At 44.5% G+C, this 24,252-nt stretch overlaps 1 protein-coding gene and 1 non-coding gene across 2 annotated transcripts in view; both read right to left on the bottom strand.

Moving 5' to 3' along the window:
• The window catches only part of BCR (BCR activator of RhoGEF and GTPase), a 131,885-nt gene that overhangs the window by 103,135 nt on the left and 4,498 nt on the right, over nucleotides 1-24,252 (bottom strand). The gene's annotated exons all lie outside the window — the stretch shown is intronic.
• On the bottom strand, nucleotides 22,042-22,168 carry LOC123351316. The gene has a single exon (XR_006574004.1). It is a non-coding gene; the product is annotated as a U6atac minor spliceosomal RNA (small nuclear RNA).

The following is a 24,252-nucleotide window of genomic DNA, read 5'->3' on the forward strand; positions in this document are numbered from 1 at the left end:
CTTCAGAGCTTTCAATAAACACTCGTCTAAATAGTAATTCTCGCTCAAGCTTCATAAATATAGACCATGTTCAAATAACGATAAGGTGCTGGCTCAGAGAGAATTCGATGTCACTGCCCCATTCCATCCTTAATTCACCCCTATATAAACAGGTATTGCAGAGCGCATGCTGAGCAGTTCTGCAGCGCCAAACAGGTTTTACAAACTGCTTCTCTTGTATTACACAAGATGAGCTGATCTTTACCTTGGCCCTGTTCCCCCAGAGCTCCTTCACATCCTTATCAGAATCCTCTGCAAGCCTCCTCTGCTTTACAGAACTCCCCCTGCCCCGACCTTGTCTCATACATGGCTACCACCACCTTTTTAGCCAATGATGGAAGGATGAAAACCTGCAATCCTCAGAGCAGAGTCTTTGAAGGGATGAAAGGAGCTCACTTGCCCACAGGGTTCAGCTCACTGCCTCCACAGCACTGCCAGCCTAGGAAGCAAGAGGCTCAGCACGGAGCTCTGCCATATGGCAGTGAAGATCTCCAGGAGTACTTTAACTCTAAGAGTAGGATTTTCAAGAGGGCTCAGCGTTAGGCTAACTGCAATGGCAGTTTTACCACTGACTTCAACGACAGCAGAGTTAGGCCTACGCAGAGCATTTCTGATAAAAATCCACCCTTAAACAATAAATCAAGTCTTGCTTGCCACAACGTAAGTGTAGTGTTGACAAAGGTATTCCCACCCGCACGCCATCCTGTAGAGACCTCCCCGGGCAGATCAACAAATGACAGGGTGGCCGGCAAGGGAAGTCTTCTGGGGCTAATGAAATATTGCTGGATCACAGCAGCTTGAGGAGTATACGTCACTGGGGGGAAAAGTCCTTGGGCTCCCTGCCCAGAAATATAGCATCAATGTGGAGAGGGGGGTTGATTCCTTGAATGGTTTCCCGCACAGCTCCTGCAGCAGCAGCTAAAGATTCTAAACACCATTAACAGAGCTGTCAGCTGTGATCGAGGAACAAGCAAACAAGATATCTTTTGTGTTGCTCAGTCCTTAGGCAGCTGCAGGAGAGGGAAGGGGGAGGGAAAAGGAGATGTTTCAGCAGAAGGAACCTTGGGTGATCTCCCCAACACACCCAACAGAGAAGAGCATCAGCAATCATGGAATAAAAAAGGGAGAGGCTATGGAATAACACAGTTTCCCCATGTACTGACATCCTATCCTTCCTTTTAGCTTGCAGTTATTTATTCCAAGGGCTATTTTTTAAACCTGGGGAAATTCCAAGTTCAGCTAAGGTTGGAAAAAAAGCACATTCAAAGCCTTGTCTGTCCATAACCCTTCAGGGACAAGGGAAATGAAAGCATCCCAGTCAACTGCAGTAACTCCAGTGATTGGCAAGAGCCAGACAACTGCAAGGCTGGAACAAGCTGGGAGCTCCATGGGCTGCCATGCAGGCACATTTACGCTGGATGCCAAGAGCTCAAGCTTGCAAGGCAGCCAGCCAATATCGTAATGGTGTGAGCAACATGTTTACATACCACAGAAGAGGTGGGACAGGACACGTGGCAAATTAAAAGGCAGGAAAAGGGAGCAATGGCTGATGGGAAAAGGAACATGCACACACAACCATCTCAATCGCTCTCAGCTGTAATTAACAGAACATATTATAGTAGCAACTCCCTAGTTAGGGTGACAGTGAGATATATGCACGTAGCACAGGACCAAATTCCTTTTGTTTCACATTTTAAGGATTATACTTAGCCTCCAAACCTGGCACAATAATTCTTTGGAGAACAATGGCATAACCCAAATAATGCGTCTAGATAACATTAACTAACTTCAGCAGAGGAAACATGCTCCTTCTGGAAATTGTGCCCCGATTTTCCCCAAACTTCTTTGGATTCCTCTAACAAAACCACCACTATCCCCCAAACTTCCAGTTTCTCTCTCTCTCACAAACACAGACCCTCACCAACCCCACCCTTTTTGAAAGCTAAGCTTCTTTTGAAATTTTAAAAATTAAGTCCCTCGTTCTAGATAGCATAAATGAGCTGGGTTAAGATTAGCAGACAGAACTTCTCAGATCAGTCTACTACTTCTGTTTTATAGCACTGTCGGACAGACTTACCAGCTGTTCTCTGCACATACCCCTGGCAAGCCCTGGAGGCAGTCTGGACAGCAGAGCTTATGGGCATGGGCTCTAGAAGTGGGATGGGATGGGATGGTACAAACATAGATGAGAAGTGCAGCTCTGAAGAGCACAGGAGTGGAAGCAGGGTTATGGGGAGGAGAGACCATGGGAGACACCTGCTATACAGCACCCTGTATGCTGAGACATATATAATACATAACTCTGATAGCTATCAGAGTTGTTATTAAAAAAAGAAAATTCCTTCACGAGTAACTTCACTAAATTTGATTTATGATTGCTATAGACTCATAGCTCACCAACCCCGGCACAAGAAACAAGGAAATAAGTAGATAAAGTCATTCATTCAACACCCCATCTACACTCTTCTCATCAGTTTCCCATCCCAAATCTCAACTGCTTCCCTTCCATCACCCGCAGCCCATGTATCCATCGAACAGTCTGAACTCAGACTACTAATATAATACACATCCACATTTCAATGCTGCAATTGCTATGTAAAAATCAATACCAATCTCAGAATGATCCAGAATGTAGATCACTCATTCATAAAGAACTTTCCCTAACCATTCAAGAAAGACATCTCTCAGCCATTACAGCTCCCTTCCCCATACAGTTACAAGAGCCACAGCTAGATACAATGCAATTTATGACAGCCACACCAATCCTAGATTAATCATCAGAACACTGGAACATATAGCCAGTGAATGTGGCTGGAGTTCAGGGGTGCCCACTGGCCATTCCAGACAAAGGTGGAGATACATGGTCAAATACACTCAACATTGTCTGCAGAGGATGATAATATTAGAATAGGTTTCATCTTTCCCATTATAATAATCCCTAGCTCTTATATAGAGCTTTTCATCAGTAGATCTCAGAGCACTTTACCAAGGAGGTCAGTACCATTATATCATTTTACAGATGGTGAAACGGAGGCATGGCGAGATGAAGTGACTTGCTAATGTGACTGAGCTGGCCAGCGGCAGCGCTGGGAACAAAACCCACATCTCCGGAGTCCTAGTTCGGTGCTCTATCCATTATACCACACTGCCTATTTTCCCTTCTCGGGCCACACCATCCCCTTCTTGAGAAGCCAAGGCATATTCTAAAGTTTCCCTCCTCATGTACTTGGGTTTCCAGTTCAACTGAGACCTGCTCTACTCATCCTTCCACCTGCGCCTAGTAATGTGATGAGAAGGAATGCTACAGAGAGACAACTGCATTGTGGAGCAGTGAACAAGGTGCTTTTAAAATACATGTTCCCAGCAGGAGCCTTCATTGCTCTAACACCCAATTCTTTAGGTCACACTGTCTGTGTGATACAGGAGGAGCAACCTCCAGGCTGGCATTGTAAGGAAGTTGGGAGAGAGGATGGAGAAGCACAGATATTGTTCCATCAGCAACACAGTAGGGGCTGCAGTGAACTCATAATATTTTAGTTATTTCCATTTTTCAACCTAATTCTTCTTCTTTCTCGCACTGCAATTTTCCCTTTATGGAGGATGAAGCAGAACCAACCAGTTCTGGAAGAGAAGCAAGGGACATTAAAAGGCAAATCTAACCAGCCCCAATAAAAGGCAGAGGGAAATACAGGGCAGGCCTTACCAGAATCTGTTTTGATTCATGGCATCTGGCAGTCAGAGGCTTAGGGACAACCAGAGCATGGGATTGCATCCCTTACCATTTTGGCTAATATCCACTGATGGACCTACTCGCCATGAACTTATCTAATTGTTTTTAAATCCAGTTATAGTTTTGGCCTTCATATCATCCCTGGGCAATGAGTTCCACAGGCTGCCTGTGCATTTTTTGAAGTAGTACTTCTGGCTTATTACCTATCCCCTTCCTAATTGTTCCTAACATTAGTAGCTTTTTTGACTGCTGCTGCACATTGATCGGCTGTTTTCAGAGAACTATCCACAATGACTCCAAGTTCTCTTTCTTGAATGGTAATGGCTAATTTAGACCCCATCATTTTGTAAGTATAGTTTGGATTATGTTTTCCACTGTGCATTACTTTGCATTTATCAACAGTGAATTTCATGTGCCTTTTTGTTGCTCAGTCAGCCTGTTCATTGAGATTTCTTTGTAACTCTGCAGTCAGCTTTGGACTTACAAAATTACTCAAGATAGTTATCATCTGCAGACCTTGCCATCTCACTATTTACCCCTTTTTCCAGATCATTTATGTCCTATCCAACACTTCTAAAGTTCAAATCACTCCTGCAATCCGTGGTTAGCAGTGACCCCACATCAAGGAACTTGATTTCCACCATAAAATACTTCCAGCATAGAGAGACCCCACAGAGAACAAAGGATGCTGCACTAGCCCCATGGAGAACACAGGTGGTGCCTTATGCTAAGTCACCCCTTCATACAAGCAGGCCCATAATTAAAGGGCCAGCCTACTTTTATGATCTCTCCCTTCCCTTTCCCACTAGATTATTTTTGAGGGATTATGTTTCCTGTTTTCACCACTTTGCCTCCTCCATTTGTCAGTCATCATCACAGTCATTAAAGCAGGAGGGAACCACAAGGACAGCCTGATACCACACAAACCTTTATGGCTCAGCAAAAGAGGGATTACATGTCTTCTCATCTCTGCCTCAAGCTTCCTGCACCCTATAACACACACACTCCCGAAGCAGGCTCTCTGTAAGCATAGATTCTCCTCCAGCACATACCCTGGCTCTAATCTCCGCTGCAGACCAGGGATTTCTGAATGGAGCAAACAAGCAGTCCATTCATCTTGGCTGCTGACAGCCGCTTACCCTCCACAGCCAGTTCATCCTGGGACAAAATGAACAAGTGTTCGGATAGCCTCGTGAGCACCTCTTGCAGCTGGGACGCCACTGGGCCCTTTAGGTCGGACAGAGGGGACAAGGGCAAGACGCCCTCTTCACAAAGCTGCTGACTAGAAGGTGTTCTGAGGAGGGTGGGCCAAGTTCTGTCCCCTCTCTCACACGCTGCTAAGAGTCAGGAGTAACTCCACTGAAATTAATGGAGTTGCTGGTGTGAGTGGGAGGAGAATCAGGTGTATGTTTGTAATGTATTTCCAGGCACTACGCTGGCAGCAGCCTCATGGAGCCCAGCCACAGGCCACCTCTTCAATAAACTAGTCTATGTCTTTCTCCACAGCAACCTCACAAACCTGCTCAGGCAAGCGGGCAGTTTTGCTTCTTGCCAAGTGTTGTGTTCCCTAGTTTGATCGACTCTTCCACAATTGGCACTTGGGTGTGGCAGCCCAGAGGGACAGCATACACTTGCGGGAACTGGGGCGAGGGCAGCAGGATGGCTGTCTGGGAACAGGTGAAGGGCAACCTTATTACAGCCATCATGGTGCAGTGGCTCTTCCTCTCGGAGTTCAATCTTTTATACAGCAAAGTTCCTATGAGAGTATCGCTGTCTTGTACCATCTCAAAGCATGAACTATGCAGACTGTAACACACCATACCGGCAGCATCTGCAGCATGCCATGGAACAAGGGGTGAAGGTCAGCTAAAAAAACAACAAAAAACACCCTCAGTTTTATGGACAGTGAGTGAGCTCAGGGACAGAAAGGCCCAGAAAATGAGCAGAATATAATTGTTTTATTAGCCAGAGGGATAAGAGTCACACAGATGGGCCTTGAAAAGGGATCTGAAAGGAATGAGGGGGTCAGTTAGGGGAGAAGTTAGAGTGAGGGTCAGCAGGGGAGAAGAGACAGGGCCTGGAAGAAAGACGTTCAGGATTTGGAGAGGGTGATGGGCAGAAGTAGGAGAATGGAAGGCAAGGAGACTGAATGGCAAGGACAGCAAGTAAGCGCATCAAGATCTTGAATAGCAAGAGGGGGATTTCGTATGGGGTCTAACGACGGGGGTCAGCATAGAGGTGGATGCGTTTCCATTTCCAGGGATAGTGCAGCAGTAGGTTTAGCCTTAGGGAACCTCAAAACAAGTGAAATACAGCAGTCCAGAGGAGAGGAGATGTAAGTATAGCTAAGAGGCAGGTACTGTCTGCCATGGCGGAAGTTAGAGGTAAGGTGCACAATGAAGTGCCAGAGTGCTCGGAATGGGATGCAGAGGTGGGGGAGGAGAGGTGCTGATGCTGAAGGAGGAAGCAATTTCTCCATGGCAAATATCAGCCTGTTCCTCGTGTAGGCAGCGTTAGAAAGTGACTGGGTGTCACCAGCGCCTTGGCCAAGAATGACTGTATCACATAGCACACAAGCCAGAAGAGGAGTTCTACACTGTTGGTGTTCTCAGCCCAGGAGAGGCACCACAATGATTAGTGCCAGTCTGTGGTGCTCGAGGTTTCGTAGTGGTCAGAATGCCCATGTGAGAGAGAAAGTGACAGACCTTAGGGTCACTCAGGTCAAAGCAAGAAGAGAACTAGATGTAGCCTTTCTTGTTAGATTTTAAATTCTGCAGAGGGGAAACTGTCTTCTTGTTCTCTTTGTACAGCCCTTAGCACAATGGGCTCACGGTCCAGTACTGGGACTTTTAGGTGCTGCTGCAATAAATTATGATACTCAGCCAAGGTGGAAGCGATGAATGGGTTTGAGAACCACCTCCTTTGTTCTCCCAGTACAGTTGCACTCCCTGGCTGACTGACGGTGCCATGCCATGACCTCACTGATCACGTAAGAATGAACATTAACAAGGCCTACTTGGAGGGCTTTCTAAATTTCAGGGGAGTTTTGTTTTGGCAGGGAGAACCCTGACAAGTTAACCCAAACTGAAATGCAACTGACCTTTGCTGTAAATGCACCTTCTTAAACACCGAGAACAACATGCAAGTCTGCGTTTGGAGAAATGTAAATAAGAAGAGCCGGTTAATCTGGAAGTCAATCCTGTAGCACAGGAAAACTGGAATTTGTTTAATTCCTGTCTCCTTCATTGTAGCCAACTGGAGACTGGTTTGATTTCTTAAGCAAACTCAGTGGAAGGGTGCGGGGGAACATTGACACATAACTTCTTTATAGCGAAGTATTATTATTGCACTTACAACTGAACACTGGTTAAGACAAAAAGCAAGAAAAATTCTTCCTATTTGTATTGCAGAAATGCAGTAAGGCCTAAATCAGGAGCTATGCCCCACTGTGCACAGTGCTGTACAAAGATGTAGGATGACTTGGTAACTGACCCTAACAGCTTCATAGATAAGCAGGCTAGTAATGAAATAAAAGAGCCTCCCATTTCTAGCACACTGCCTTCAATCCACTTGTGTTCGTTAATAAGCAAAGATAGCTGTTCAGGGGCCTACGTGGATGAGTTGCGGTCTCGGTTTAGGTTTCAATTGGACAGATATCCACAAGCCAAGCCAGCTTCAGAACTGGTGCTAGCTCAGAGTGTAAGGGCTGAACAGCTACAGAGATTTAGTTAGCTTGTCGTCTTTACATCCTATCCACTCAGAGGCGCAAACAGACCTGTCTAAAACAACACTGAGATTCACTCAGTTTAAACACTGCTTGGCTAATAAGCCTGGATAGGATCAAACTATGATTAAACCCCAGTTAGAATCCAGGTTCTATCCTAGGTACGAGAGGAAGGATGGTCCTGTGGTTAGGGAACAGAACTGAGAGCATCATGATCTTAGTCCTATTCCCAGCTCTACCAAATTCTGTGTGATCGTGGGGCAACTCATTCACAGCCTCTGCTCCCCACTCTCTAAAATGTAAACAATGCCTGCCTCATAGGAAGGCTGTGAAGCTTAATTAATTAGCCTTTCTAAGGCATGTGCAGTTCCTGGCAAGTGTTGTTATACAAGTGCTACCTGTTCTTAATCTGGGACAGGGAAGAGCCTCCCCCCCCCCCCCAAAAAAAAACCACCCCAATTTTATATAGTGTCTTCTTCTTTTCGTGTGTAGAAGAGCTCATTCTCAGACTCACTTGTTTCTTCCTCCTTCACACATGCATTAGATCAGCATAAGATGATTTTATTCGCCCCTTTAAAGCCAATTAAAAAAAAAGTAAAGTTCTGTAACATCAACTGTAGATTAAAAATCCTTGATCCAGCTCATAAGGGGTCAGCAAAACCTTCCCACAAATCCCACAAAGCTCCGTGTTTTCACAGTTCCTGAACCGAAGTTTAAAAGAAGAGTGCACTGCTTCCCTAGAAACACAGCTCTTCCATGGAACAACTACTTGCAAAAGACTCGCCCACCCAATTCCTCTTATCAGGAACCTGCTACATTCCAAAGTGCTTTGCTCAAGGTTGTACTGTTCCTTCCCAGTCAACTTGCTGACTACTTCGTTGCCAGCTCTAGCATTTTGCAGGATACACTTGTTTGCAAGAGCTCAAAAGTGTGACATTACAACAGGTCTGCACCACACATTGATGGTAAGGGCCAGGGTTCTGTTTACCTCTGTCAGCAAGAAAAAAAGATGCCACATTGTGCATTTTTTAAACTAATAATTTATTAATATTTGACATTTCTCTTGACTCAGTCCTTTGATTCCAAAACAAAATAGGGCATATACATAAGTAAAACACCACGGACACGCAGCCACCTCTGGAGTGAGCAACCAGAGCTCGCCTCTCCCTCATGTTGTGCCTTCACAACATACAGCACAAAGACAAACCCACATTCTTATGAAAAAAGACACAGCATTTTTAAAGTCCTAGCAGAGCAAACAGGACCTCAAAGTCTGACCTGAAAGACCCACATGCAGCCAACAGCATGGTATTCATGGTAAATAGCTTGCTACTCCCTGCGTCTACCTCTAAATAATGATGAGCCCTCCCTGTCTGCCTCTGCCCTGAGCACAGCACCTCCTGAGTGCACACATTGTGTGTGTGCGGAGACATGATCTGAGAGGACCTGACAGCAGCAGATTCCACTTGGATTCATCTTCTAGGAAATTCTAAATGAAGCAAAATCCACTTAAGCACCTGATACAGTATAAAAATAAACCTGTTAAAAGGATCATTCTGCATACAAGCTTTTTTCTACAACAGCTGTATTTGTTGTAAAAGCCCTTTAAGAGTACACCAGAAAAGGGAATGAGCCTGTGGCAGACAACCCCAGGCAACAGCATATGGAAAACAGGATTCTCAAGCCCAGCATAAGTAGAAACAAGCTACGTAAAAAAGGAAGGGGAAAAAAAGTGCCCCGTCTTTATGTTAGAACTGATTAACTGCCTCCAATATTAATCCTATGTCAGGAATGGAGGCGTGTTCTGGGCACGATGAGTCAACAGGGTGGGGCATTGTTTTCCATGTTGGTAGACTAGGCAGGGAACAGAAAGAGCAGAGGACATATTAAAAGCCAAGAACCCAGCACCTGGCTACTATTACATTAGGCATATAACAGGACAAAAAACAGAACAGCTCACAAACATCTGTGCCATCAGGGTCCACAAAATGGAACTGTTTATCTTGACAGTCATGGAAACGACCTGAGTGAGGCAGACAGAGGTAGAGTGAAAGCAGGGATGTTTTAAAGGGACAGGTAGAACAACAGAAGGCTTTTAAAGTTTCTTTACAACTGCTTTTGCTGAACATCTGTGGTTCCCCATCTCACTTTAAAACTAGTATATTTTTGGAGGGAGGGATAACTCAGTGGTTTGAGCATTGGCCTGCTAAACCCAGGGTTTTGAGTTCAATCCCTGAGGGGGCCACTTAGGAATCTGGGGCAAAAATCAGTACTTGGTCCTGCTAGTGAAGGCGGGGGCTGGACTCAATGACCTTCCAGGGTTCCTTCCAGCTCTACGAGAGAGGTATATCTCCATTTTTTTTTTTTTAGTATATCAGATGAGCGACGCTGCTGCTAAGGATTTTATGCATTTTGGGATCAGGAAGGTAAAATTCTGTCCTTTCCAGCAAACCAACGAAGGAGGGGCTGGCAATGCTCTCTGCATGAAAATGCTCAACTAAGGAAACTGTCCATGTACTGTGCAGCTATGGGAGACAGAATGCTGCAGCCAAGTGCTTATTACAGCAATTACATCAGATGATAAAAATAAAGCAAGTCCTACTCCTCACCACCCTCCCCTCTCCTAGGCTCACAGACACAGAGTGTAAGTTACCCAAGATGACCTACCTAATCAGATTTTCAAGGTGATCCAGTCTCCGCATAAGGTGGTGCTGATCCAGCATCCACCCCAAGCTCTCCTTCCAGATGGTTTATCGACCTAAGCAGTTTTCAAACAGGAGCCAGGAGGTCTTTCTATTCTTGGAAGAGAGGGATAATTGTATCCTCTGTTGGACATAGACACCCAACACAATATTGCCGATGTAATAAAAAAAATTATAAAATACTTCAAGAAGAGTCAGTCACAGGGGCTTTGGGAATACCACCTGGTCTGACTTTTAATGATGCCCTGAGCTGACCTGGAAACTTGTTTTTGCCTTGGAGGTTGTAATTGATACTAGACAAATTGATATATAGGTGGATTCTATTTATTCATCTATAAAACCTGAACACCTAGTGACATACATTTTCACCCCCTACACCAGCCAATCAATCCATTATAACCAGGGATCTGACTGCAGAAAGGATACTCTGCTCCAAATTTCTGCAACCCCACAGAAGTTGGATGACCAGCCATGAAATTGTTAATGAAGCTGATTCTATATTTTATATATAAAAATAAATAAGTAAGAGAGAGAGACAGAGACAGACAGACACACACACACTCACCCATTATGGCACATCAACACCCACATTATTAGCACACTCACTAGCACCTAAAGGTCCCACACATTGGGCTCAATGATGCTGGGAGATGTACAAACACGTCATCGAAGAAAGTCCCTGTCTCAAAGACTGTACAATCTAAACTAAATAAGAGAGACAAAGGGTGGCAGGGAAAGAGATGCAACACCTGAGCAGAACAACTAGAGGGATGGTTGCCATGTGAGTTTTGCATTTTTGTTTTTAATTATTTGGAGGGGATCCATTAATAAGCACACGGATTTAGGAATAGATAACAGAGGGAAGGAGAGAAGAAAATGGAAGGCAGAAGGAGTGAGGCTGCAGCAGAGAGACTGTAAAGGAGCTGGTGCTAACAGAGATGAGGAGCAGTTCATACCTTTCAGCGCTATTATTTCTCTGCAGAAGCAGTTCTGCAATTATTTGTGACAGTTTTCTTTGCAACAGAAGAACTAGAAACAAAGACCCAGTCTACACAATTGTAACCCTGGCAGGAGCCCAGTGGAACAGGCCTTACGTTTAATTTGTTTTTTAAAAAAAAACTAAAGCTTCCATTCTACAGAAACTAACTACCAGATGAGTGCCAATACAGCTTTCTGTCACAGACTAGAGCTACCCATCCCCTGTCTGCAACGAGTATTAGAATCACCAAAAGCCAAGGATCATCATTTTTGACAATTTTTTATGTCAAAACGATGCGTGGGCTTTGTAATTTATTTGTAAACACATAGCTATAGACAAGCTTAATCCCTTTTCCACTGGGAGGCAGTGTGACCCACAGAAAGTGCACTGGACTGCAATTCAGGAGACCAAGGTTTTATTCCCAATTCACCTACTCGCTTGTGGGTTGATCCTGGGCAGGTTTCTGGGCCTCAGCTTACCCATCTGTAAGATGGGGATAACGATACCGACCTACTGTTCTCTAAAGCACTTTGGGATGAAAAGCACTACACACAAGCTAGAAATTATTTTAGAGGAGATTCCTTCAAGGTTGGAGGAAACAAAATTTGACCTAATTTTTAACTTGTATCTGTTTCCATAGTCTGGGTAACTATGTCTATTTCCCTACCCCATCCAATGTAAAAAAAACAAAGAACAAATGAGATGGCTCATATGCTCTTTAAAAAATAATAATCCATGATTAATCCTATATAAGAGGGAGAAACAAATTCAGTAAGGAAACAGATTTTAATGCCAACCTAGCTATGGGTTATTATAATAATAGCAAACTAAAATACTTTGAAATGGTTTAAAAATGAGCAACTTTAAAATGTGTAACACTGTACATCTGCACAGTGAACAGTATGAAACACCAAAACATGGAAATCAAACAAACCTCTGAAGTTTTTTTGTTGTTGTTTTTTGCTCACTCTCAAAGCATATATGGAGCTTGTTCACACAGCAGATAATAAAGCAAAGTAGACATGAGCTAAAAAAGCTGGAGATGGGGATTAAAACTTGAATTACTTCGGTCCTATCTGCAGTATAAATGTTACTGTGTTTAAACATCACACTTAACACACAGCAGCACACTAGCCATGCTATAACATGGGTTAGTTTTGCCTGAGTGGGTGAGATGAGGTGACCCCATGTTATTTAAAGGTCAGGGCTCAAACATATAGGGGTTAGCTGGTCAAGGGCAGAGTGAGAGCATTAGCTTAACATGATTATAACACAGTCAGTCACATCATAACAAACTAAGACCAAACAATGTTAGAACGTGTCTTTAGTATGCTGCCTAAACACCATCCTGCTTACAGTTTAGATGGTGTCTTGTTTTATTCTTAGACAATAAAGTTTAATTCAAAATACAGAAACATAGCTCTCCTTATACAAGGAAAGTGTACTTTAAAAAAAATGTAAATCTATTAAAAGTTCAAAGTACATCTCAAGATTAAGTCAATTAGAGAAGCATATTGCAAGGGTTGTATGAACAACACTGTATGTTTGTAAGCACAAAGACTTTTTTTTTTTTGTGATCAGCCTCAAGATATTTGTGGGTAGAGATCTATGCTGACAAGTGTTAAAGTGTTAGCAAAGAACGCTTTCCAAACTGGGTTGGGGTTTCCATAGTACCCACAGCAAATGCACGTGAGCACTCAACACAGTTCTCAGACAGGCAGAGAAACATTACATCAGGAACGTGTTTGAAACTGCCTGCCTAGCAGGGCTCTCATACCTGTCTATGCAACAACTTCCAACCACAGTGGCTGTAACATGGCTTTTGAAATTGGGTGATACAGATGCTCTCCACTTTTAAACCATTTACAAACAAGTAGAATGAACAGTGTTGTTGGTTTTTTGGGGGTGGGGTGCTGTTTGTTTTAAACACACAGGCTTAGGAGTTAAACATCAAGCCCAGCATCTCACTTTGCAACCTCAGGCAGGTATACAGAAACCCCTAGTTACAGCTCCGAGGCCTGAACAAAGCTGACTGAAGTCACTGGGGGAATCCTCCCCAGCCCCTGGTGAGCAGATACTTAGTACATGCCCCTGCCCTTCAAAAGAGATTCAGTTGGGGTGACCATCAGCATGCGTAAATGTGTTAACTAACAACAATAATAATAACTGCAAACATAAGAACAATCCCCACCGTATTCTCCAATTATTTCCGTACAGCAGAGGCTGCACCGGGACGCCCTCATCCATACTGGGACCCTTCTGGAAACTCCACCCCATCTAGTCATGATTTAGTCAAGAATTTCATCTCATTTAGCAAGATGGGAAGGCTGTGGTGGTTGCTAATCCCTGACCCCTGACCCCCAGGTTGAGAGCAGACATCTAATGTAAACCTCCTTTCCAAGGCCACCCTTCAGTATCCCACACCTGGTTCAGATGCATTAAGAGGCTTCCTTATACCTGACCCATAGAATACTGCCTGGCCTTATGCGGACAGATCCAGGAAGCTGTTTCTTCTAAATGTGCCTTGCTTTTTGGGGCACTGGGAGGCTCTCTTGGACTTTAGCACAGGAATCTGCTTTCCAAACTGTCTTTCTACTGCAACCTCAGACATCCCTGTGAAATTCCCCATTGCAGCTCAGAATTCATGAGGATTGGAACACATTCAAAGGGCGTATCTGAGCATAGATATGAACCCTGTGGATCTCAAGTGCTGTTTGCATTTACACTCTAACCAAGTCAGAAGACCTACTTGAATGGTAAGCAATATGGGCCATCAAGTCACTAAGGTAAACATTCATTTGACTAAATGTGGAGGCTGAGAATAAATTCAGATTTGAGAGGGTCAGAGTGGCAGGTTCGTGCATGGGATCTTCCTACAAAAAAAATCACTGTGGCTTCCCAGCATATTCAGGGAGATGATGCGCCTATGTCACCTTGTTCACATGGGCTGCAGTTTAGCTTCCGCCAGGCAACTGACAGACCAAAAATCTAGAATTGTGCTAAAAGCAGCTTCCCAGCATTAGGGAATTATTATCCTTTCCCCTCTCCAGACATCAAGTAATGATTAGCTAGCAGCAAGGGACTCCACACTCAGAGAAACCCATGGTCATACAGAAACCTCCCTTTGGGAAGGAGGGAAGAGTGCAAGACACTGCTCTGGGACATGCCATAATCCAAAGTCATGAAGCAGCAGAGCTCCTAGATGTGCAAGGAGCACAGCCCAGCTGCCATCCGAGTGTTAAATTAAGAAGAGCCCCATGTTAGGTAAAGATGAACTTAAACTTCCACTTTCCCGCTCACCCCTGGCAAGTCAAATCAGGGAGTGCAGTCAGCCTTGCAGCTCAACAATCTCCCTGAAATTCAAAGGCAAAGCAGGAAGCAGAGCTCTCAGGTTCTCTAGATACACTTGTATGAGGAAGAGCAGAACACTGCAGCATTATCAGTGCTTTGCCCTGTGCACAGCAGGGTATGCAGCATAGGCAATGAAGAACACTTCCCTTCTTACATGGTTAAAGGAAGTTCCATTGAGATCCCTCATGCATGGGTGTGGTAGAGCAGGTAGGGGGGAAAGAAATGGGGGGGAGGAAAGAGAGAGAGAGAGAGAGTGTGTCTCCACCCCAGCACTCAGAATGGCAAAGTTGCATGCACCCCTCCCTCTGTACCCAATTAGGAGGGAGCCCTTGACTTCCCACTGAGGCAGTACCCTAGACCCCACTAAGTATTCCCTCCCCACCCCCACGATGCTTTAATAACAGGTTTCATTACTAGGTTACGTGACCCGTATATTTTTTGAGCCACAATGTTAATAGAATTTTTTTTCTGCAAACCTTCTGACTAGCAGAAATCATCTTTCTGCCCCGTGCCTCGCCATGACCTTGCGCAAAAAAAAAGCAAAGTTATTCACTCCACTGTTAGAAATCCTTTTGGGATAACTTGCTTTGATCTCTCTAGTGAGATTTCTCTGTTCCTGAGCAACACGTATATCCCAGGGCTGAAAAATATATTTCCATCCAACTGCAGCTTCAGTCGTAAACAGATTTTTCTTCCTTGCAGCTCAGAGATTTTACTCATCAGCTCTTAACAATCATAAAAGCAACAAACTTCAAATGTGTTGCCCCACACTCCTGGTCTCCCCCCTTCCCGTGACTGCAGTCACACAGACTGCACAACCCCTCCATAAAACACCTTTTAATCACTACTAAGTTTAAGCATCAAACTTGCTAGCAGCCACAGTTAGGCTCAGATGGGAGAGCTGCTATGATGATTAACAATAGGATGTTCTCTTACTGAAAAACCCATAAATCCATGCAAGTAACTAGTGCAACCAGCAGAAAATTCATCCAAATACCAAGACTCCCTGAAACAAGGACAACAACATGACACTGCAAAACTCCAAGGCATTCTGCTGTAACATTAGGAGTGTGAAAATGTTGACTCCCACCCCCCGGTTAAACTTAGGTCCAGGGATGATCTAAGGGTACGTCTACACTACAGGATTATTCCGAATTTACATAAACCGGTTTAGCAAAACAGATTGTATAAAATCGAATGTGCGCGGCCACACTAAACACATTAAATCGGTGGTGTGCGTCCACGGTCCGAGGCTAGCATCGATTTCTGGAGCATTGCACTGTGGGTAGCTATTCCGTAGCTATCCCATAGTTCCCGCAGCCTCCCCCACCCCTTGGAATTTCCGGGTTGAGATCCCAGTGCCTGATGGGGCAAAAATCATTGTCGCGGGTGGTTCTGGGTAAATGTCGTCAGTCACTCCTTCCGCTGGGAAAGCAACGGCAGACAAGCATTTCGTGCCTTTTTTCCCTGGATTGCCTTGGCAGATGCCATAGCATGGCAATCATGGAGCCTGTTTTGCCTTTTGTGACTGTCACCGTATGTGTACTAGATGCCGCTCACAGAGGCGATTCAGCAGCGCTACACAGCAGCATGCTTTTGCATGATAGCAGAGATGGTTACCAGCCATATTGCACCATCTACCATACCATAAATTGGTAATAAGATGATCGTGGCTACCAGTCCTTTTGCACTGCACCATTTGCTGCTGTCATAAGTGCCCCTGGCTGAGTTCAGCCAGGGGCACAAAAGCCAAAATTGGGAATGATTCCCTGAGTCAATCCCTCCTTTTTGGTATCTAGAAATAGAATCAGTCCTGCCTAGAATATGGGCAAGTGTACTAGAGAACCACTGTATCATAGAACCAGAGAGCACAGCTGTTCTGTGTCAGATCCTGCAGAAATTATGAGCTGTATGCTATTCACAGGGGGTGCTCCTGCAACAACCCCACCTGTTCATTCTGTTCTTCCCCCAGCCTTCCTGGGCTACCATAGCATTGTCCCCACACTTGTGTGATGACACAGTGACTTGTTAGTGAGAAATGAGTGGAAGGCAGCCTCCAGCTGCTATGATAGTCCAGACAGGACATTAAGCAGTGTGTAGGAGAGGAGCCCAGCATCCCACTGCTAGTCCAGGGGCAACTGAATCTTTTCTTTACACATGAAGGGTGGGGGCTGATGGAGCTCAGTCCCCTGTTACTATGATGAAGACGGTTACCAGCCATATTGCACGATCTACCAGGAAAAATTAGGGGCAGGCACCCTTGATTGACCTAACTGATGCTAGTCGGCATGGTTACCAGTCCTTTTGCACTGCCCCATGTGCCAATAGGCTGATGATGACGATGGATATCAGTCTTATTGCACCATCAGCCACCCATGGCAGGCGGGGAGCAAGGATGTTGGTGTTGAGTGCTGCACCATCGCGTCTATCTGCAGCATTCAGTAAAGATAGGGTGACATGTAAAAGAGTCAAGAGAGGATTGTTTTCCCTTTCACTTCTGGGGGTGGGTGGGGGGGGTGCGTAAATTGCCGAGCTATGCCCTGACCCACCGCGGACACTGTGTTTGACCTTAGAAGCATTTGGAGCTCAGCCAAGAATGCAAATACTTTTCGGAGACTGCAAGAACTGTGGGATAGCTTGAGTCCTCCAGGCCATGAGCGTCCATTTGATTCTTTGGCTTTCCGTTACGCTTGTCACGCAGCAGTGAGCTGAGTCCCTGCTATGGCGTCTGTCTGGAGATTTTTTAAAAATGATTTTGAATTTAGTCTTCTGTAACGGAGCGCTGATAGAACAGATTTGCCTGCCCTTACAGCGATTACGTCCGCATCGTCCATGCGGGAGCTCTTTCTTTATTTTGATTTTTAACTGCCTCGCCACACGTGCTGATCGGAGCTCCACGCTGGGCAAACAGGAAATATTCAAAAGTTTGTGGGGCTTTTCCTGTCTACCTGGCCACTGCATCCGAGTTCAGATTGCTGTCCAGAGCGGTCAGTGGTGCACTGTGGGATACCACCCGGAGGCCAATACCGTCGATCTGCGGCCACACTAACCCTAATCCGATATGGTAATACCGATACTAGTGCTACTCCTCTCGTTAGGGAGGAGTACAGAAACCGGTTTAAAGAGCCCTTTATATCGATATAAAGGGCCTCTTAGTGTGGACGGGTGTGGCGTTAAATCGGTTTTACGCTCCTTAAACCGGTTTAAACACGTAGTGTAGACCAGGCCTTAGGGAAACATGAAGCAAGTGGTCACAAAAGACATGAGAATGTGGGCAGGGAACGCCCAAGCCAAAGCTCCCAATCTATCAGGAGCTAGATTGGGGGGAGGGGGGGTGGAACAGAGAGAGAAAGAGAGAGAGTGTGTGTGTGTTGAGGGCATCAAAAAATAGCATCGGAAGCCTCAGATAATTATCTTAGCATTAAATTTCTTTAGAATGTTATTTTTTGTAACTATACATGTTCATATTTCAACACTGTCTACTGTGAATAATTTGCAGGACCAAAACAGAAATACCAGATTGGTGGGAGATGGATGTAATGTAGCTCTTAACTAAGAGGCAGTTGGAAGGTAACACACTCACAAACTCTTCCTTCTCTTGATTTATGCAGAGCATCATAATCTAATCTCAGTTAGTGCACAGGAAGCTGAGACCAGCCATGCTGATGGGTCATTATTACCTTCCTGGGTGATTGCACCAAATAATATGTAGTTCCTGCCCACTTTAGTCCAAACCGTAGCAGATACAGTTCGCTCCACGTTATTGGAAATGCATATTGTGCAAACAGACCAGTCATACTCAGTTTTCGCTGTCTCGGGCACATGTTTGAAGCCCAGTGCTCAAGGAACTTAAGTGTATTTTCTTCAGAACAGATTACATGGTGATGCTCCTGGCCCATTTTCACAGAGTGTGTGGCTGTCGCTGTCCATACTTGAAAATGATTTGAGGACTGGATTTTGAAATGTTAAGACCATGTTCTAACAACAACAACAGCGCTCTTTCGCTGCAGGTTCACACAGGACATTCTCACCCAGCTGATTCTCAGGCAGTGAAACTCATAGTATCCTTGTCCTAAAAATGCTGTGCAGCAAATTACTGGTGCCATTATAATTGCTGTCACAATCCACCTCAGATGTAGCTGCATTTCAGTGCTAGGTGAGGATTAGAATCCTGTTCTACTGTATTAAGTCTTTTGGCAGTCAAGAGCAGGCATAAGGACCCAAGCCTGTGCAGTTCTTGTGTTCCCAGACACCACACACAGAGATAGAAATGCATTAAGTTTACAGAGTCCAAACACAAGGGCTGTTCATTATTAAGATACTTCTGCAATCCACTATCCCATAGGTTTGGAATTACAGGATAAAAAATATTTGATCCACACAGTGCTGTATGTTACAGCTGCTACTTTCCTACAGACACAGTTCAATCTATAAGCACCTTGGGTCCTTGCCACACTACAATCTGGAGTGACATGCAGAGAAACACTGTTGATTTTGGTATAGCACCATAAGAGGTTTCTTTAAAAGATGCAGTAGGGATTAGGATGCAAATAAAAATATAAAATGTGGCCACTAGAATAGCAGTTTTCTTGTATGCCATGGTAGATATGCCGGTAGCGAATACAGAGATCCCCATCAGAGACTGTGATACCAACATGTACCGTTCAAAAATATTAGCGGATATAAAAGTGAATGTGCAGCACTGATAAAGCTTATTCAGATAGTATGGCCCACGGAGTCACATCTGACATGTAGCCATACGACCATAAGGCAATCTAACCCCAGCTGCCACATTTAGATTGGGTTTCCTCTCAGATAAAGGAGATTCTGATCTTGTTCCATAGCCTAGTTCAGGGGTCGGCAACCTTTCAGAAGTGGTGTGCTGAGTCGTCATTTATTCACTCTAATTTAAGGTTTCGCGTGCCAGTAATACTTTTTAACGTTTTTAGAAGGTCTCTTTCTATAAGTCTATAATATATAACTAAACTATTGTTGTATGTAAAGTAAATAAGGTTTTTAAAATGTTTAAGAAGCTTCATTTAAAATTAAATTAAAATGCAGAGCCCCCTGGACCGGTGGCCAGGACCCGGGCAGTGTAAATGCCACTGAAAATCAGCTCGCGTGCCGCCTTTGGCACGCAAGCCATAAGTTCCCTACCTAGTTAAATAGAGGGTTTGAGTTGTACAAGTTTGAAAGGGGAGGGAAGTAAGGGGAGAGAAACTATTATTTTAGTAACTAGAACAGATATGCAAACCACATCCAAATACTGTGACTGGAGCACCCCGCATCAGCTCTGTACAGATGACAGTTTTAGTGCTTAAAATACACACACTGTAATTCAAAACAAATTTTAGGATGTTACAGATTATAAAAATCATGCCTCAGCATTAACAGAGGCTTTGATGTTCAAGGATTTATTTACAATTTACAATCCCAGCCCTCATCATGTGTAATTTAATAATCGGGGCAGAAAAATAATATACCTTACAATTGGTGCGCTAGCTAAAAACGGCTTTGTACCTCAAGAATTTGATTGTTGCTTTGGGAGGACTTCCTTCATACACGGCACACACCCAGCCAAGACACTCAGGAGTTTAGATATCATGTGCAGTCAAACTCCCTCTCTCTCTCTGACAATGTTTGTGGTACAATGGCTGAATCACAATATAGTACCAAGAGCCTGTTTCTTTTCTCACGTGTACCAGCAAGAAACAGAAGTAACTCCACGGAAGTCAATGAATTTTCACCACAGTAAGAGCAGAATCAGGCCCTTACTGTTCTTTCATGCTTATCAGGTGGGTGGAGAAAACGAAAAAGGAGAAAGTCAAACAATCTGCTGCCCTGGTCTTGGTTTCTCTGGGGGAAAAGTGGCTTCAGGAAAGCTGAGCTTCTGCTCCACAACCCGATAGGTTTTCCTACGGTAATTGAAACAGAGCATTACTCCTCAGATAGCCAAGTCTCACCTCATTAACCTTTATGGACTGACCTCTAAAATTCCTTGAAGGCAAAGTACTGGCCCCTTTTGCCTTGGGCATTGTGACTGATTATCCCCAGTGGGTTTGGAAAAGGTACAGGACTCTGTTAGGCTTGCAGTGCACCACAGTGCTCGAATCTGAAGTCAGAAGCATGTTACCAGGTCTCGAGCTCACAAAGACTTCTTTGCTGGCTTATCTTCCAGCTGAGGTTCAAAACTGTAGCTTGGACTATTAGTGATAATTAAAGACCCAACAACACTTCTTGCAGAAACTGAGAGCATTGGTCAGCATCCTGGCCATCTTTCAACTTGGGCCTCCTTAAAAATTCCTGTCACTTAACTTGAGTAAGGCCTCTTTTGCGCCCTCCTCCCCAAGTCTATCCATCTCCCCAATGCATGTCATCCACGAGCACAGCACATTCCAAAAGTAAAGACATTACTTCACCCCACCCCTCGACGTTGGCAAATTCTTATTATCTTTGCTTCCTGCCTTACGTCCGTGGGCGTAGTTTAGCTGCCATTGTTCTATAGCTGCCATGACCTATACCCGAGTGGCTGCATTTCTGTGAATGGTGAGGTGCTCTCTGTAGGGAGCTGGTAAGTCTGAAAAGCAATCACTTTACATATTCACATCATTGAACATTAAATAAATGTTCTATTTCAGTCAAATGGCAGGAGGGAAATGCTAGCAGCACTAGCTTGAGCCATGAAATGCTAGCAGCACTAGCTTGAGCCATGGCCAAGTGCACAGTGAATGGCCATTGCTATTCAGTGCAGAGGCAGGGCAGGCAAGTGACCCCACGTCCCCCAGGTTTATTATTAGTCATCTCTCTCCTCTCTTCTCCACCAATGGGGAAGCTAGTCCTACTTCTGCTGCTTCTACATCATACACCATAGAAAAGTCCTCTGCTGTCATGGAGGGGGCTGGTGACACCGGCATCCCCACAACAGACACAACTACCATACTGGTTGGTTTGCGGCCTGCTTGTCCTTTGGGTATAGCCAGGCCCAGCTGGAAACAAAACAAACCAGAGTCCACAGCGAGTTGGAGGGGGAAAAAAAAAAAAAAAAGGTTCATCTGCATCTCCCTGTTCTGAATATTGTGCAGGGCCACAACTGAGGGTCTGCATCCACTTGAGGGAGAAAGAGGGTGCAAAGGAAAGAGTAGAGGTCATGCTAAATCACATTAGCAGGGCCATCAGCAAAGAGCTTCAGCTCTTTCCTCAGAGCTGGTGGGGGAAGAAGAGGGCGTTCCATTCACTCTAGGAAAAGGGGGCAATATAATAAGCAGCTAGATAATGTCAAGAACAAAATCTCTGGGAAGCACGGAGGGGGCCATTTAGACAGTGTATTGTCCTTAAAACGTGCCTAGAAAATCCGCTGCCTGGTACTGAAAAGGATTAAAGTGGGGGCTGGGTTAAAACAGAGAAAGGCTTAAAAAAAATAGCAAAATAAACTAGAGACAAATGTCAGTGACTAGATCTAAGCCTCATTCTTGACTGAGCGAGCCAGTGACAGACCAACAGCCAGGAGCTGCAGCCAAAAGCCCTAGAGTTAGATGACACAAACTAAGTGGCAATGCCTTAACCAGCTGCATGTTGTAAAGGTCACTAGGACCTCTTCCATCCTTGTCGAGGGGAGTGCTAACTTTCTCTCCTTGAGAGAACGGGGTGAGATGCACTTTATGGAATTTCCTAGGTTTGAGGTTCCCAAGAGTAGAAGGAAAGTGCAACAGATTAATCATAGAATATCAGGGTTGGAAGGGACCTCAGGAGGTCACCTAGTCCAACTCAAAGCAGGAACAATCCCTAGACAGATTTTTACCCCAGTTCCCTAAATGTCCCCCTCAAGGATTGAACTCACAACTCTGGGTTTAGCAGGCCAATGCTCAAACCACTGAGCTATCCGTCCCTCCCCAAAGCCCACTTCAGCTGCTCATAGTAGATGCTGTTTCTAAACAGTGAGACAGATTCTGTGCCTTTCACTGTCAGCCACTTTTTACATTGCTGTGGGATCCCAAAGCACTTTCCAAACAAAGCATCCTAAAATCCATTTGAGGTGGCTAAGCATCATTAAGAACATAAGAACGGCCGTACTGGGTCAGACCAAAGGTCCATCCAGCCCAGTATCCTGTCTGTCAACAGTGGCCAATGACAAGTGCCCCAGAGGGACTTAACCGAACAGATAATGATCAAGTGATCTCTCTCCTGCCGTCCATCTCCACCCTCTGACAACAGAGGCTAGGGACACCATTCCTTACCCATCCTGGCTAATAGCCATTAATGGACTTAACCTCCATGAATTTATCCTGTTCTCTTTTAAATCCTGTTATAGTCCTAGCCTTCACAACCTCCTCAGGCAAGGAGTTGCCCAACTTGACTGTGCACCCAATTTAACGGGGAAACTGAGGGATAACAAGGGCAAGAGACTTGCCTAAGATCACACAAGTGATATACAGACAAGTGATATACAGTCAGGAAAATAATTTAGGAAACCTAACTCCTGATCCCCTGTTGTAACCACTAGACAACACTCTCCCTCCACTGTCCTGTATATTGTACTTTGTCTTGGCTGTACACTGAAATGGTGTCAATAATGACCCTTAAACCAATACTGCTAATAACCAGGGACTTAGATGCTTGACTATCTAGCTAGGCATTTGTAACTGAAGAATCTAGGTCCCTGACTGGGCAGGCTCTTTACAAAGGTATTCTATTCCAAAGGGACCTAATATGAGTTTTGAGCCAAGCATTCCGTTTGCATGGATCCATTTCAGAGTACTTTTCTCCATCCATAGCCTGATTACATACACTGCTCCAGGAAGAGGCACTCTGCATTTCTGCGCTAGTGGAGATACAAAAATAAGTATTATTAAAACCTGCCCATGAGCTGACCAGGGCTCTACAGACTTACTATCAATGGAGTAAGATGACATACAAATCCTATTCCCAAACTGTGCCCTTCATATTGAGCAACACTGGCTCCTGCTATCCTACCACAGTGCCACTGACAGAACTCTGAGGAGAGCTCTGTTCAGCTCTCCCAGGTGGACAGAAATCTCCACCAACACAAGAGTGTTCACAGGAAAGAGCTTTGTAGACAAATACTGTCTTTTTGGAGAATGTAAACTGCACTTGGGACCCAGGCTACCTACTAACCAGCCTCTAGATGTGGAGTTTCTGTGTCCTCATGCTGAAGAGCAAGATCATCTCATTCACAAAGCACTGAGCAAACATCCGTTAGACATCCTGCTGAGCTGGAAATATAAACACAAGCTACAATTTTGGTGTGATCAGTAGCTAAAAGAGAGTGAGATTATTTTAAAAACTGAACTAACCAAGGTCACAACAAGACCTCTCCATTTCATAGAAGTCCCTACATTACTTTTTCCCCTTGATTAGCTGCAGGGAGCACCATGGGGTTATTTTGAAACAGCAGATAGAAAAAAAAAAAAGAAATAAAATCCATTAGAAAATAGTCCATCATTCTCCATACAAATCATTGTGATCAATTTGAGAGCTTTTAAATTATGTTAAGACTTTTCCCCTCTACTCACATTACATGAAATAATTATAAGCATTGCATAATTCACCCTGGGATGCAAGATGTTTGATGAAAGTCATGAAATTTTACAAATAATTAAAATGCCCACACTCACAGAGCAGTAGCCCCCTACAGCCATTCAGAAAGGAGCTGAGTCCCAGCTACCTGGGTCTGCTATTAGAATTCTAGACACCTCATTTCTGGAAATCT

This window comes from Mauremys mutica, chromosome 16 (genome assembly GCF_020497125.1).
Source record: "Mauremys mutica isolate MM-2020 ecotype Southern chromosome 16, ASM2049712v1, whole genome shotgun sequence".
Classification (NCBI taxonomy): domain Eukaryota; kingdom Metazoa; phylum Chordata; order Testudines; family Geoemydidae; genus Mauremys; species Mauremys mutica.